The 13325-nt window shown below is 37.4% G+C and overlaps 1 protein-coding gene across 7 annotated transcripts in view; it reads right to left on the bottom strand.

The window, feature by feature from the left end:
• LOC138691244 (carboxypeptidase D-like) overlaps positions 1-13325 on the bottom strand; it is a 136138-nt gene that overhangs the window by 117414 nt on the left and 5399 nt on the right. The gene's annotated exons all lie outside the window — the stretch shown is intronic.

Below are 13325 nucleotides of genomic sequence, written 5' to 3'. Positions count from 1 at the left end.
GCTGTAGTTTTTGTACGCCCAAAAGTTACCTTTGTCGCAATTTCTGAATCTGGACACATAGATTTAATTAGTGCTGGTAAATGCTCCATAATATTGATCAACAAATTATGTTCTACTACAAAAACAGATTGGTCTCACTTCTGCTTCTCTCGCCTGAGTGTTTATTATTTTCTCTCGCCATAGTGTTTATTTTTGTAAAATCACTCGTAAAACCTGATTATTTTTTGTCCTAAAGTGTCTGATCTTTTCAAATGCTTTGTGCTTCTGCATGCATTTCCAAACCTATTTTTCCCCTTACGGGTGGAAGAGGACCGATCAGGGGCGCACCCAGGAATTTCTCTTGGGGGGGGGGGGGGGTTTCCAATAAAAGAACAAGTTACATAAATGCACGCATGCACACATATACACACAAACTTACCTCTTTCAATTTCTTTTTACAAAACAAAATCCAGTCTTCTTGGCTTTATCTTTAGTGCAGTAACAACATCTTGTGGAGAAACTGTGATATCACGATGGTTGTTTAGCAAAGCAAGACCATTTAGACGATCATTTCCCATGGTGTTTCTCAGGTATGACTTTAATCTCTTAAGAGTCGAAAACGACCTTTCACTTGTGCTTGTGGACACTGGCAATGTTAATAAAATCTTCAACAGCTCTTTCACATGAGGATAGAAATCATATTCACATGCAATATACATTTCCCACACTGACTTGTACTGTTTTCCTTTACAAAATGTGTTCCAGAGTTCAAATTCACATACCAATTCCTCATCTTGGACACAAAAATTAGTATCCACTTGAGAATAAAACTTGGCCAGAACTATAAAATCACTAGCAACCCCATCTTCCTTGATCAGACACAAAAATTTTGTCAAAATGTTGTTATGTTTAGCAAATCTTGTTTTTATCTGAGACTGCATATTAGATAGGAATGGAAAAAATACAGTCCTCCTGTAATATTCCTCAGCATTATCAGCAGGAACATTGCTGCGGAATTGTGAACGTTGTCCAGATGCCCATCGAGGGATTCTGATTTCCTCTCCAAGTGACGTCAGCTGAGCAGAAACCGTCGATAATATAGATTTAAACTGGTCTTCTGCTGGATCACTAACCTGTTGTAACACTTCTAAAACATTTTCTACGTGTTTAAGTGCTTTTTCCAAATTCATATCTGTCTTCTGAAGGTATTCACTTAAGGTTTTTGTTACACAGAAGAGCTTGTTGATTACGTGAAGGGAAATTAGGAATGCAGGCTTGGTCACTGAAGAATGCAGCATATCGGCTTTGGAAGATACATCCTTGTCAGTCCACAAAGAAATGGTTTTCAATGCAGGGAGGACAGCATCCATCAGTTCCATTAATACCATCACAGAGTCATGTCTTTCTATCCATCTAGTAGCACACATTTGGACTAGTTTGCTTCTTTTATTTTCAGGACAAAGCTCTTTTATACTGTTTATTAATACATCTTGCCTTTTGGGAGTGTTGAAAAATTCACACACTTTACCTACAATGCCAATGCAATTCCTGATTTCTGGAACACAACATGGATCTGATATGGCGAGGTTCAAACTGTGAGAAGCACAATGGACATATAAAGCGGCAGGGCATTCTTTAAAAATAAAGGTCTGGGCACCTTGAAACTGTCCACTCATTGCACTTGCACCATCATATCCTTGCCCTCTCATATATTTCAAATCAACATTAAATCGAGTGAGGCTCTCAAGAATTGTTCTAGCCAAATTTATTCCAGTTGTCTCAGAAACTGGAATAAACTGTAGGAATTCTTCTCTGATGCTATCATTTTCAAGGAAACGTACTGACAGAGAAAACTGTTCAGTCCCACTGACATCTACACTTTCATCAGCTAAGATAGCAAAACATCTTGCCTCATTCACTCTCACTACTATTTGGCTACGAATAATATAGTTACAGGCTGATATAATTTCATTTTGTGTTTTCCAGCTTATGTAACTTGCATTTTTTCCACAGACTAATAGATGGCTCTTTAAGTTATCATCTCCTGCATCAACACGCTCCCTTAACAAAGCTCTAAAATTTCCCTCATTATGATTTGGTGGATTTTCAAAATCAAAGGGACCGAAGTCCTTATGCCCACGTAATGGTATGCCTTGGCGGCCACAAAATATAACGGTTTTAATTATCGGGAGTATCCTTTGAACATTTACATTCCCTTGCTCTCTTCGCGCTTTATCAATCTGCAAAGAAACTGGCAATTCGTTACCTTGTTCGATAGATTTTAATTTAGTGTAAGTATCCACAGAATTCAGGTGATACTGTAACTTTTCATGCCTGTTAAATGTTTCACATGCATGTTTCCAATTGTCAAATGGCTGATGCACTAACCTTCCTGTTGGTGTAGCTTTGTGCATTCCAACCTCTTGAGGTGCAAACAAAACACAGTATTTACAAAATGCACAGTTTTGTTTGTCTGAATAAGCTAACCACTTCCACCGTTGGAGCCATCTCTTTTGGAAACTGAGGTTTTCTTTCTTTCTTTCCAACTGGTTTTACTGGGAACTTGAAATTCTCATTCGGCACCCAAATGGAATTTAGTGTCTCAAATTTCTCCCTTGATGAAAGTGCTCTGTTAACAAAAGAACTTATATCTTTACCACTAGAGTCCACATTCAGTAATACCGATGTTGGGGTTGATGATGACGATGCAGACGGTTCAAGAATACCTATATTGGCATCATGTTGTAGGTTAGGTACAGTCTCAATATTGCACTTAGCCACCTTTGATGGAACCGAGCTGAAAAAACTGGTAATTTTATGTTTTTGCATTGTGGGCACTTGTGCTAATACTATTAAGTTAATATATCACATAACAGTTTTCACAACTTCACATTAATAATTCTTCAAGACACAAATACTTGGAAAAACAAACACAGACCAGTCAAATACCGCCAATACTTATTATAATCAATGTTAGATACTTTGGCAACACTGAACTCAATCTGCTAAGCAGTGATGACAAGGTGATGGTTGAAACACAGCGAGTACAGAATTGTGCATTCTTTGTTGGCTGATGGCACTCGGCTAAGTTTTCAGCAGCAGAGCGCTCTAGCTACCAACGATTATAGTAGGATGCCATTAGATGGACTTGGCTAACAGGAAAAATCAGAAGTGTTACGTACTGTACATGGACGTGAATCATTTCGGTGAAATTAGAGTAAACGGAATTATATGCTATCAACGCTTAAAAATTCAGTAAAAATGTTACAACTTTGGGGGGGTCCGGACCCGATGGACCCCCCCCCCGTGGGTGCGCCCCTGGGACCGATACACCAAAATTTAAGAGGTGATTCTACATGTTATATATCAAAACTTCTAATATAATTTTCCTTCGATGAAGCACCTTTAAGAAGGAAAAAAAAAATAGTCTTTGTCCAATGTTTACAGCGCTCTATTGCGGTAACGGCCTGGAAGAAGTGTTGCTATACAAGTAGATACGTAAAAATAATCTTAACAGTAATGTACGGTGTTGATTGTTTTTTTTTTTTTTTTTTTACAAATTAAACCGTTTAGTCATGAATTAAATGGTATAATTGCGAAAATCGTTAAAATAAATCTTTCAGCTCAGCGGACTGCCGCGTGTCACTGAGTACAGCTGAGGAGAAGGGGAAGGTAAGGCGTGCAGGCCGTGCTTGTTAGAGTTATTGCAATAGCCGTGATGTTGCCAAGTGTTTCATAGAAACACAACGATTTCTTCTAAAATGGTGAATGTTAGAGAAAAACTTATTTCTATTTTTCAAGTCTCTCCTTATGATCTATGACCAGTTTCATTTTGGTGCAGTGGTCACTTTCCACTTTGCATACTGAGAGAGAGAGAGAGGGAGAGGGGGAGGGGAGAGAGGGAGAGAGAGAGGGGGGAAGAGAGAGAGAGTGTGTGTGTGCGTGGCTGTGTGTGTGTTTTTTATTGAAAATCCGAGCGTTGTACCACTGGTGACTTTAGCATTCCCAAAAGGCAGGAGAAATTCGGACTTTTGACGAAGAAATCAGTAGAGCAGCAGAGTCCATGGAAAAACAAGAAATCTCCTGCTAAATCAGTAGGTATGGCAACACTGGGTTGGGCCCTTGACCCGTTTCGAGGCTAAACTCGATCAGACATCTTCTTTTAGGGAGTCCAATGTCTCTTCGTCCGCATGGTCTGTAATCCAAAGCTTGAAGTGGATACCTGTTCCTGGTCATTTTAAAAATATGATCTCGCCACTTCTTTTAATAGTTTTTAATCAAAGAGCTGCACAACGGCCCAGTCCATGGGCTGTTTCCGCACTGAACCGCACTGGGCTTTATACAGTCTCGCACGGAACAAGCCCATGACGTCACAGGACTGGCCGAATCGGGCTGCTTGCGTAGCGGTTTTGTGCGGTGCGCTAGTATGAGGGCATCGAGCCCAAGTCTCCTCTTCTATCAGTTACTTATTAATTGAATTTGCGCGGGCTTGTGCTTGCGTGTGCGGCTCGATCAACGATCAGTTACTGTTTCAAACGTTTTTGTTTTAGTTTAAAAAGTACCATTGGGGCGGTTTTTAAATCTGTGTTCGACAGCAGCGGAAAATAATTTAACTTCATATATTGTCCGGTATGCGGGGAACTGTATGCTCATGCAATGGGTTTGACTGGTATCTCACATTGAAGACGTGAATCTCCTGAAATTAAATGTATGGTTTCTTGAAAGTAATTGTTCAATTCTTCTATTGTTGTAGCATGCTTAACAAATACAACTGTTTCACAGTAACCCCAAAGAAATAATGCAAAGCACTCAAATCAGGTGACATAGAGGAGCCATAACCCTACACCTGTTGAAATAATTCTGTACCTACTCTATAACAGTACGTTACGTACTGTCAATTCAATCTTCACTTTTGCCCGATCCGCACAGATAAATTTACTCATATATGCTATCTACTGTCCGTCCATTTGGTTATGTAGGAGGGTCTGAGAAAGGGAGAAAATCACGTGACAATTGCTTACTTAACGAGGCTCTTTTATTTTAATTATTTTAAATAGTTGTATATATCACGTAGAATTCCAATTCCTAACAACAAATGTCTCCAGAAAATATCTAAGAGAGCTCAGCCACCAGCCTTTACAAAGGAGCCAGCAGAAACGGGTGGGTGAAACCGGAATGTGGCGTGACTAAACGGATGCACAATATCTGTGCGAAAATATTATTCAATAGTGAATGGATGCTCTTTCTTCACTGAAAAATGCGGTCATATTTCTGGAGCGTACTATACTCACTCACTCACTCACTCACTCACTCACTCACTCACTCACTCACTCACTCACTCTGTACTGTTTACTATGACCGTAAGATGACTTTGATGCATTATGTGACTTTGGTTGTGTGTGTAGAAGTTTGCTACTAGAAGGAGTGGGGATGAAGTACATTCAAAAACTCAGGTACAATAAAAATTGAGGTAAAAATCAAATGATGTCCCTGTGCCATGCGGTTACAGAGCAGGACCTGCTGCTCCTGCTGCTTATCCTCCTCCTGCTGCTAATACTGCCACCACCACTACTACTGCTACTACTACTACTACTACTAAATAATAATAATAATAATAATAATAATAATAATAGGCCTATCTCCCCCTTTAAGCCTGAGTGCGTGCTCCTTACGAAATTGTAAAGAATGCTGTCTGAAGCGGGGAATCTGTAAGACGGAGTTTGTTGTCTCTTGGTAAGAGATTATGTTAAGTAGTAGAATTGAATTGTTATGTGAGAGAGAAATCGTCAGTAAATTTTTGTCTGGAGTCCTTTCATATAGGGATAGGGTTAATCCAGTTAAAATATAAATAATTGGTACATTCAGTAGCACAAATCTTCAATGGATCGTTGGTTTGTTTAATCATCTGTACGAAGACAGGTTTTAACCTAAGTGACACTCAAAGACATCACTCGTGAGGCAACTAAGCCAGGAGATAATGGGCTAGGATGCCCAGTTCATTTTCCCCTCTATTCCATACATCGCTGACTAAAATATTACACTAGTCAGACTTCAGATGCATTCAAACAAATTGTTCTTCCTCTGACACATATCGTCAAGTGAGATGTAGTGCCTGCTAATAGATGTACTTAACATCTAGATATCTAGAACCTCAATCAGAGATGAGTTATCAAGTTTAATGATTTAGTGAACATTTATAAACTATAAGATTGTCACAATTAGATCTGAATACGATCCCTGTTTTCATGCAGTTTTCGATACGTATTGAAAACGAAGCTGAAGTTTCGAAAGTTTATTTTATTTTATTGGTTATTTTACGACGCTTTATCAACAGTTTAGGTTATTTAGTGTCTGAATGAGATGAAGGTGATAATGCCGGTGAAATGAGTCCGGGGTCCAACACTTTTTAGGTGTGTCGACCTTGAGACTCAGATCGAATTGAATCCCCGTTTTGATGAAGATTTCAATACGGTAAGTGTATTCAGATCGATCTGAATACTCCATGAAAACGTAGTAATAACTTACAGAAAACGGTATCTTCTAACTTCGTATCACGAAAGTACTGGGTTTGATCCGATTGAAGTTCGTATTTTAGCTCAGTTTCTCCATAATTATCTTAGTAAGCATGATGATAGAGATATTCCGATAGTCAATATAATGTAATATAATCTAATAATTTTATTTAGAGTTCAGTCTAATTGACTTATCACAGTTTAAAATCAATAACACTTACAAATGTAAATGATCATTGCATATTATCAAATTGAAATGCAAACGTTTTCGCCCTTGGACATCATCAGGTATTTGACTCACAATATCTTATACAATTTTTGCTATATCTTTGCAGTGAAATGTGTACCAGATAAATTGATATTCACAATCTTGTGTATATTAATAAACAACTATTTGCATGGTTAACTCATGGTAAATAACAATTTGAAATTTAATGAATACAGATACTAAATTATATGTGATAAAATTGTGACTAAAATGTTGTATTGATCTTATATTTCTTAATTATAAAATTGTGATCATTTTCTCCATAATTTCAAATAGATCATGACAAAGTCCAACCAAATTTCTTTCTCTTTACTGGTTTATAATCATCGCGTCATTTCACTTTAAGTGAAATTTATAGTTAGGAGTGTCGTTTGAAATGCGCAATTAAGTGTGAAAATTCCGTGTCATAATGCACACTACAAAGTCTGGACAACATTCAAACAACAAGCTAGGAAACTTAATATATAGCAACGCAACAAATAAAATATTGAAATCAAAAGCACATTCAACTAATGAACGTCGTAAAACGTATAGGAAATTAAAGAATGGTAATTGAATTCATATCACACGAAATGAAACATCGAGAACGTCAACACATCTCAACCAGCAAGCATCGATGAATAAGAAGTAGGAATATAACTAGGGAGCGGATTTTTATGTGCTAAAAAATTGAAATATATTTATTTTTATGTATATATATTATTTAATGTACCGAAGTACATATGACATTTCCATGCAGATATTCTGCGTCATCATACGATGAAAGAGTAATGGAACGGAGAAAAATTCTCTCCGGCGCCGGGATTTGAACCCGGGTTTTCAGCTCTACGTGCTGATGCTTTATCCACTAAGCCACACCGGATACCACCCCGGCTTCGGACAGAATCGTCTCAGTTTTAAGTTCCAACTCTTGGGTTCCCTCTAGTGGTCGCCCTCTGCACTACGTCATAGATGTCTATGAACGAAGGATCCCGGCCAACTAGTCACTCATAATGAGTGCACCTCAGCACATGTGTGGACTTCAGTCCTCGTTCATAGACATCTATGACGTAGTGCAGAGGGCGACCACTAGAGGGAACCCAAGAGTTGGAACTTAAAACTGAGACGATTCTGTCCGACGCCGGGGTGGTATCCGGTGTGGCTTAGTGGATAAAGCATTAGCACGTAGAGCTGAAAACCCGGGTTCAAATCCCGGCGCCGGAGAAAATTTTTCTCCGTTCCATTACTCTTTCATCGTTATTTTTATGTGCTAAAAAGTACGAAAATATTTGCTAAAAATAAAAAAAAAATATTATTTTTAAATGTGACAAAAATACCTTACTTAGCTTGAAAAAAAAATGTTACTAGGTACTCACCAACCACACTTGAGTTGTAGTAGTTGGCCGAGAATTACAGTGAACAACAAAGGTCATCTCCAAATTCTCTATCACAAATGCATGCCGATTATCTCTGAACAACGATTTATACTGTGAAAACGATCTTTCCACATCACAGAACGTCAGACGTGCATATTTAAAGAGAGGAACGTCCCAAACACAAACACCGTCAATTTCACCTACAGGCACACCCTCCAATACTTTACATATTTTTTTACATCCACTGTTTTTCCCAAACATATTCTGGAATTTGTTCCTTAGTACTTGTACTTCTGAACCTGGTAGCAAGTCTAGTTTAATTTTCACAGCACGCACCTCCCTGTTTCAGGTTTTTGGATGTTTCGGTTTTTTTTTATGGTGTCACACAAAAAGCTTAGATTTGCTAATAGAAAAGCCAAATCGTAACAACCATCTTTCAGTATATCTTGAAGGATATCGATTGACGAAGCCCGATAACAGGGAATCACAACAAGACGTATTGCCTTACTTGATGGACATGAGCGAGAGGGGAGAGATTTGTTTAAATTAAATAATATTCATTCCTGAGCTCTTATCTGTTGTGTTTCACAAACAAAGCGTAGAATGAAATCATCTTCAGCAACAATAAACATTCCTAATTATACGTGTTGCAAGATCTCTCCTCCTTGTCCATGTTAATTTATTCTCTAATAATAACACTGATATGCTGCCTAGCAGTTCTCAGAGCCTGAGGCGATACTATTACGAAAATGGATCACGGATACACCACACAGCGCTTAGAAACACGAAGCAACCAAGAATTCTTAAAAAGATTACTTCTGAGTGATATAATTGATTTAGTTTTAAAATATTTAAAAGTTTTTGTAAAAAAATTATTTAAGTAAAAAAAAAAAACACTAAAATGTATGTGTTTATAATAGATTTCCTGAAAATATGTATTTACATAATTTTTTGTGAAAATATGTGTTTTTATGTGAAATAAAATTCGGGTTTTTAACTTGAAACTTCATGTTCGGAATTTTTAACTTTGTTAATTGTTTTATCACACGCAAAAAGAATATTTAATTACATAGGAATCCGCTCCTTAAACATAACTTTAATTTTATAATACACGGATGGAAAGACCAATGTGAACACTTCAAGTAACAAGACTCGAGCCTAGACAATCCTAGTGAAAACACAACGTTACTCCACGGCAGTCATATGTAAAGGTTTGAGTTTAAATTGTTCCATACTTGAATCTAGTTGCGCCCTGCGCAAATCACATCCACGTTGCGAGCGAGGTCTTCGGCCTAGAAGTGGGACATCAACGAGAGTCACCAAGCGGGAGGATATTTTTAGTAAAACACCCCACCCGCATGCTACACGCTATCAGTTACAAAACTGGGCCAAACTCTCGACATTTGCATTTTGGAGTTCACACCTGATTCATTCATTATAATAAATTACCTGAGCCTGACACGTCACGATACGTGAATGGAATAGAATTAGTTTTAAAGGCATTTATTTGACTTTTAGTCTTTTACTTTCTTAGTACAATTCATGTATAGAACAAATTGAAGAGTTCGCGGGAAAAACGATGAATGTCAGTTTTGTTAAGGTTGATGTCATTATCTAATTCAATGGATCACTACGAAATTTAATGTTGTTCTTATGAAAAATGGTAAGAAGGAGAATTATCGCCACGAATACAGTAATCCTTTCCTTTATTTTCTATAGAAATAGCACTACATCTTGCAGTTATAGACTCAATTAGATCATTATCTAATCCTTAACAGAAATGTGACATTCATCGTTTTTCCCGCGAACTCTTCAATTGTTTTCTTCGTTTTTTATTCTGTTCACTTGTACGTGTAGAAGGATATATGCGGTATAGAGATTTTTCATAATTCATTTTCTTTACATACTACTCTGGCATGAAGTGGGATTCCGTTGACGTGGTGTCAGCATTGAACAGATAACACATTATTTAAGAAAATTCAATTGTTGTCGATAGTCAAAGAAAACTATTAATATTGTTATATTCTACATTAAAATTTGGGTTTTTGCTGACCATCGCGAGCAGTTGTTGTTTATTCAACTGTTTAGACAGGTCTGAACCTCACAAGTGATACCAAGAAGGCACCACTTATGAGGCAACTAGGCCAGGAGATAATGAGGTAGGTTGGCCAGTTCCTTTCCCTCTCATTGCATACATCGCCGACTAGCTACATATTACACTAGTCAGACTTCAGATGCATGCAAACCAGTTATAGGTTTTATTTTTCATCAAAATTGGGTTCTGTCAGTGGGAAGTACGTATGATATAATCTCACAAATAATTTATATACTCGAAAATTAAGGAAACTTTCATCCTTCCTCATTACAAAATATGATAGAACGTCATGCTATTCTTCAGAATTTATCCGCTGAAACGGATGAATTCTTTTAGCGTGAATTTAGTCTATCTGCAAGGTACAACATAGATTTCTTATAACACGAAATTTTCATTTGTTCAAAGCTTAATAGCCCAGCAACGATGTAAGCCGAAAGGTGGAAATATATACGAAGATGTACAGAAAATAAAGAGTTTAAGGATATATTTTCAGTGGCGGGTACCGTACTTATTTTACGTTATTCATCCGTTCATTCTGTTCACTTGTACGTGTAGAAGGATATATGCGGTATAGAGATTTTTCATAATTCATTTTCGTTACATACTACTCTGGCATGAAGTGGGATTCCGTTGACGTGGTGTCAGCATTGAACAGATAACGCATTATTTAAGAAAATTCAATTGTTGTCGATAGACAAAGAAAACTATTAATATTGTTATATTCTACACTAAAATTTGGGTTTTGCTGATCATCGCGAGCAGTTGTTGTTTAGTCAACTGTCCGAAGACAGGTCTGAACCTCACAAGTGATACCAAGAAGGCACCACTTATGAGGTAACTAGGCCAGGAGATAATGAGGTAGGGTGGCCAGTTCCTTTCCCCCTCCATTGCATACATCGCCGACTAGCTACATATTACACTAGACAGACTTCAGATGCATGCAGACCAGTTATAGGTTTTATTTTTCATCAAAATTGGGTTCTGTCAGTGGGAAGAACATATGATACAATCTCACAAATAATTTATACACTCGAAAATTAAAGAAACTTTCATTCTTTCTTATTACAAAATATGATAGGCTTTTGTTTTAAAATGTCAACTCGAGAACGTCATGTTATTCATTAGAATTTATCCGCTGACAAGCAAACGTTCTGATGGGGGCAGACAAAAAAGTTATTTTTTTTTCTTCCACCATGTTAATAATGTCAAAAGAAGTGCTTATACAAATTTTGGCCACTCGACCGCAATTACGAGGCCGTCCAGAAAGTGATTTTTCCTGCGCCGTTTATAGAAAAAAAGCACAATTGCTTAGAAATATTTATTGAAACAGATACAGCAATTTTTGCACTATTTGTCAACATATCCCCCACTGGAACTGAGACATTTGTCATACATTGGGATCAATTTTTGTGTCGTAAAAGGAAGCCGCCTCAGATCGGAACCAGCGTTTGACTGCGTCTGCACCTCTCTATGTCGATCCCAGGATATGAGAAATGTCTCAGTTTCGATGGAAAATATGTTGAAAAGTAGCTCAACAATTGCTGTGTCCGTTCCAATAAATCTGTCCAACGAAATTGTGTTTTTTTTTTTCTGTTAGCGGCCCCTGGCGAACTTATTTTTTACGGTCCTCGTAATTGCGGTCGAGTGGCCAAAATTTGTATAAGCACTTCTTTTGACATTATGAACATGGTGAAAAAAAAAAAGTTAACTTTTTTATCTGCCCCCATCAGAACGTTTGCTTGTGAGATGAGTGAATTCTTTTAGCGTGAATTTAGTCTATCTGCAAGGTACAACATAGATTTCTTATAACGCGAAATTTTCATTTGTTCAAAGCTTAATAGCTCAGCAACGATGTAAGCCAAAAGGTGGAAATCTATATAAAAATGTACAGGAAATAAAGAGTTTAAGGATATTTTTTCAATGGCGGGTACCGTACTTATTTTACGTTATTCATCCTACCGTCCCCATCTATAAGCTACGCGTCAAACTGCAGGTTTATTTGCCACTATAGGCGTTGCCCTCGGTGCACCATGGGAGGCGAACTACATAGTACAACGTGAAAACTACGGATGGTAGTTCGGACACCGAATCTAAGCTATGAAGTTAACTAAGTCGCGTGTTAAACAAGTCGTGTTGTTTACATCGGTACAGAGACTTGTACAAAGCACTGCTATGCTTGAATCAAAACATTGCTCAGTATAGTCAGGTAACTTGGGTGCTATTCATAGACATTTCGCTAGCCCGCGCTACGAGTGTGCTAAACTAGCCCCGGCTATCGACTGATTACTTGTACAGGATTCATATCATATCATATCATATTGCTAACACTGGTTTATAAATACGAAAAACGTTAGTTCGCTTATCATCCACCTGAAGCCAGCGCTAAGATGTCTATGAATACGGCCCATAGCACACATTTAGGAAAGTGACTTACCTTTGCAGAAAACGGTGATACGTTTAAAAAAAATGAATTATGTACTTTAAGTGTCACTAATTTTGTTAAAATGTACAACTGTGTACATTCGTAAATTGAAGACCTCCCTCAAAGAAGGTTATAGATCATATGAAAAAGTATATGATATACAACCTTGTTTCAGGGAGGTCTTCAATTGTCAAATATAAACTTGTTTTCCAAATAACGAAATGCTCTTTCGAAATTAAACGATGTTATTTGTGCGACATTTTGAAATAGACAATTATATCTTTATCCTCTTTGCTGTGGAGATCTTCGGTCCTTGGAGTCATGACGCTAAAGTTTTGGTATCTCAAATCGGCCAAATTTTGATCTCCATTACTGGTGATCGCCGTTGCACTATTTATTTGCGTCAACGCTTAAGTATTGCTATTCAACGCGGAAATGCAGTGAGCGTTTTAGGTACTCTTCCCGAATCCAGTCTTTTGGACGAACTCTTTCTTCTGTAAAATTTATTAAGTATTCTGTGTGTAAATAATAATAAACGATCCGTGTATTTTACACTTCAAATAATAGAAGCAAAATCTTTAATAAAAAAAAGAATCATGTATGTATGTATTTATTCACACTGCAATGGGTATATACCCGGTGGCAGTGGTAACTAATCACACTCAATAATGACAATAATAAAATTATTATTTAA

The sequence above is a fragment of the Periplaneta americana genome, chromosome 16, assembly GCF_040183065.1.
Source record: "Periplaneta americana isolate PAMFEO1 chromosome 16, P.americana_PAMFEO1_priV1, whole genome shotgun sequence".
NCBI lineage: Eukaryota > Metazoa > Arthropoda > Insecta > Blattodea > Blattidae > Periplaneta > Periplaneta americana.
The sequence above is the reverse complement of the archived record's forward strand: the minus strand, read 5'-3'. Positions and strand labels throughout refer to the sequence as shown.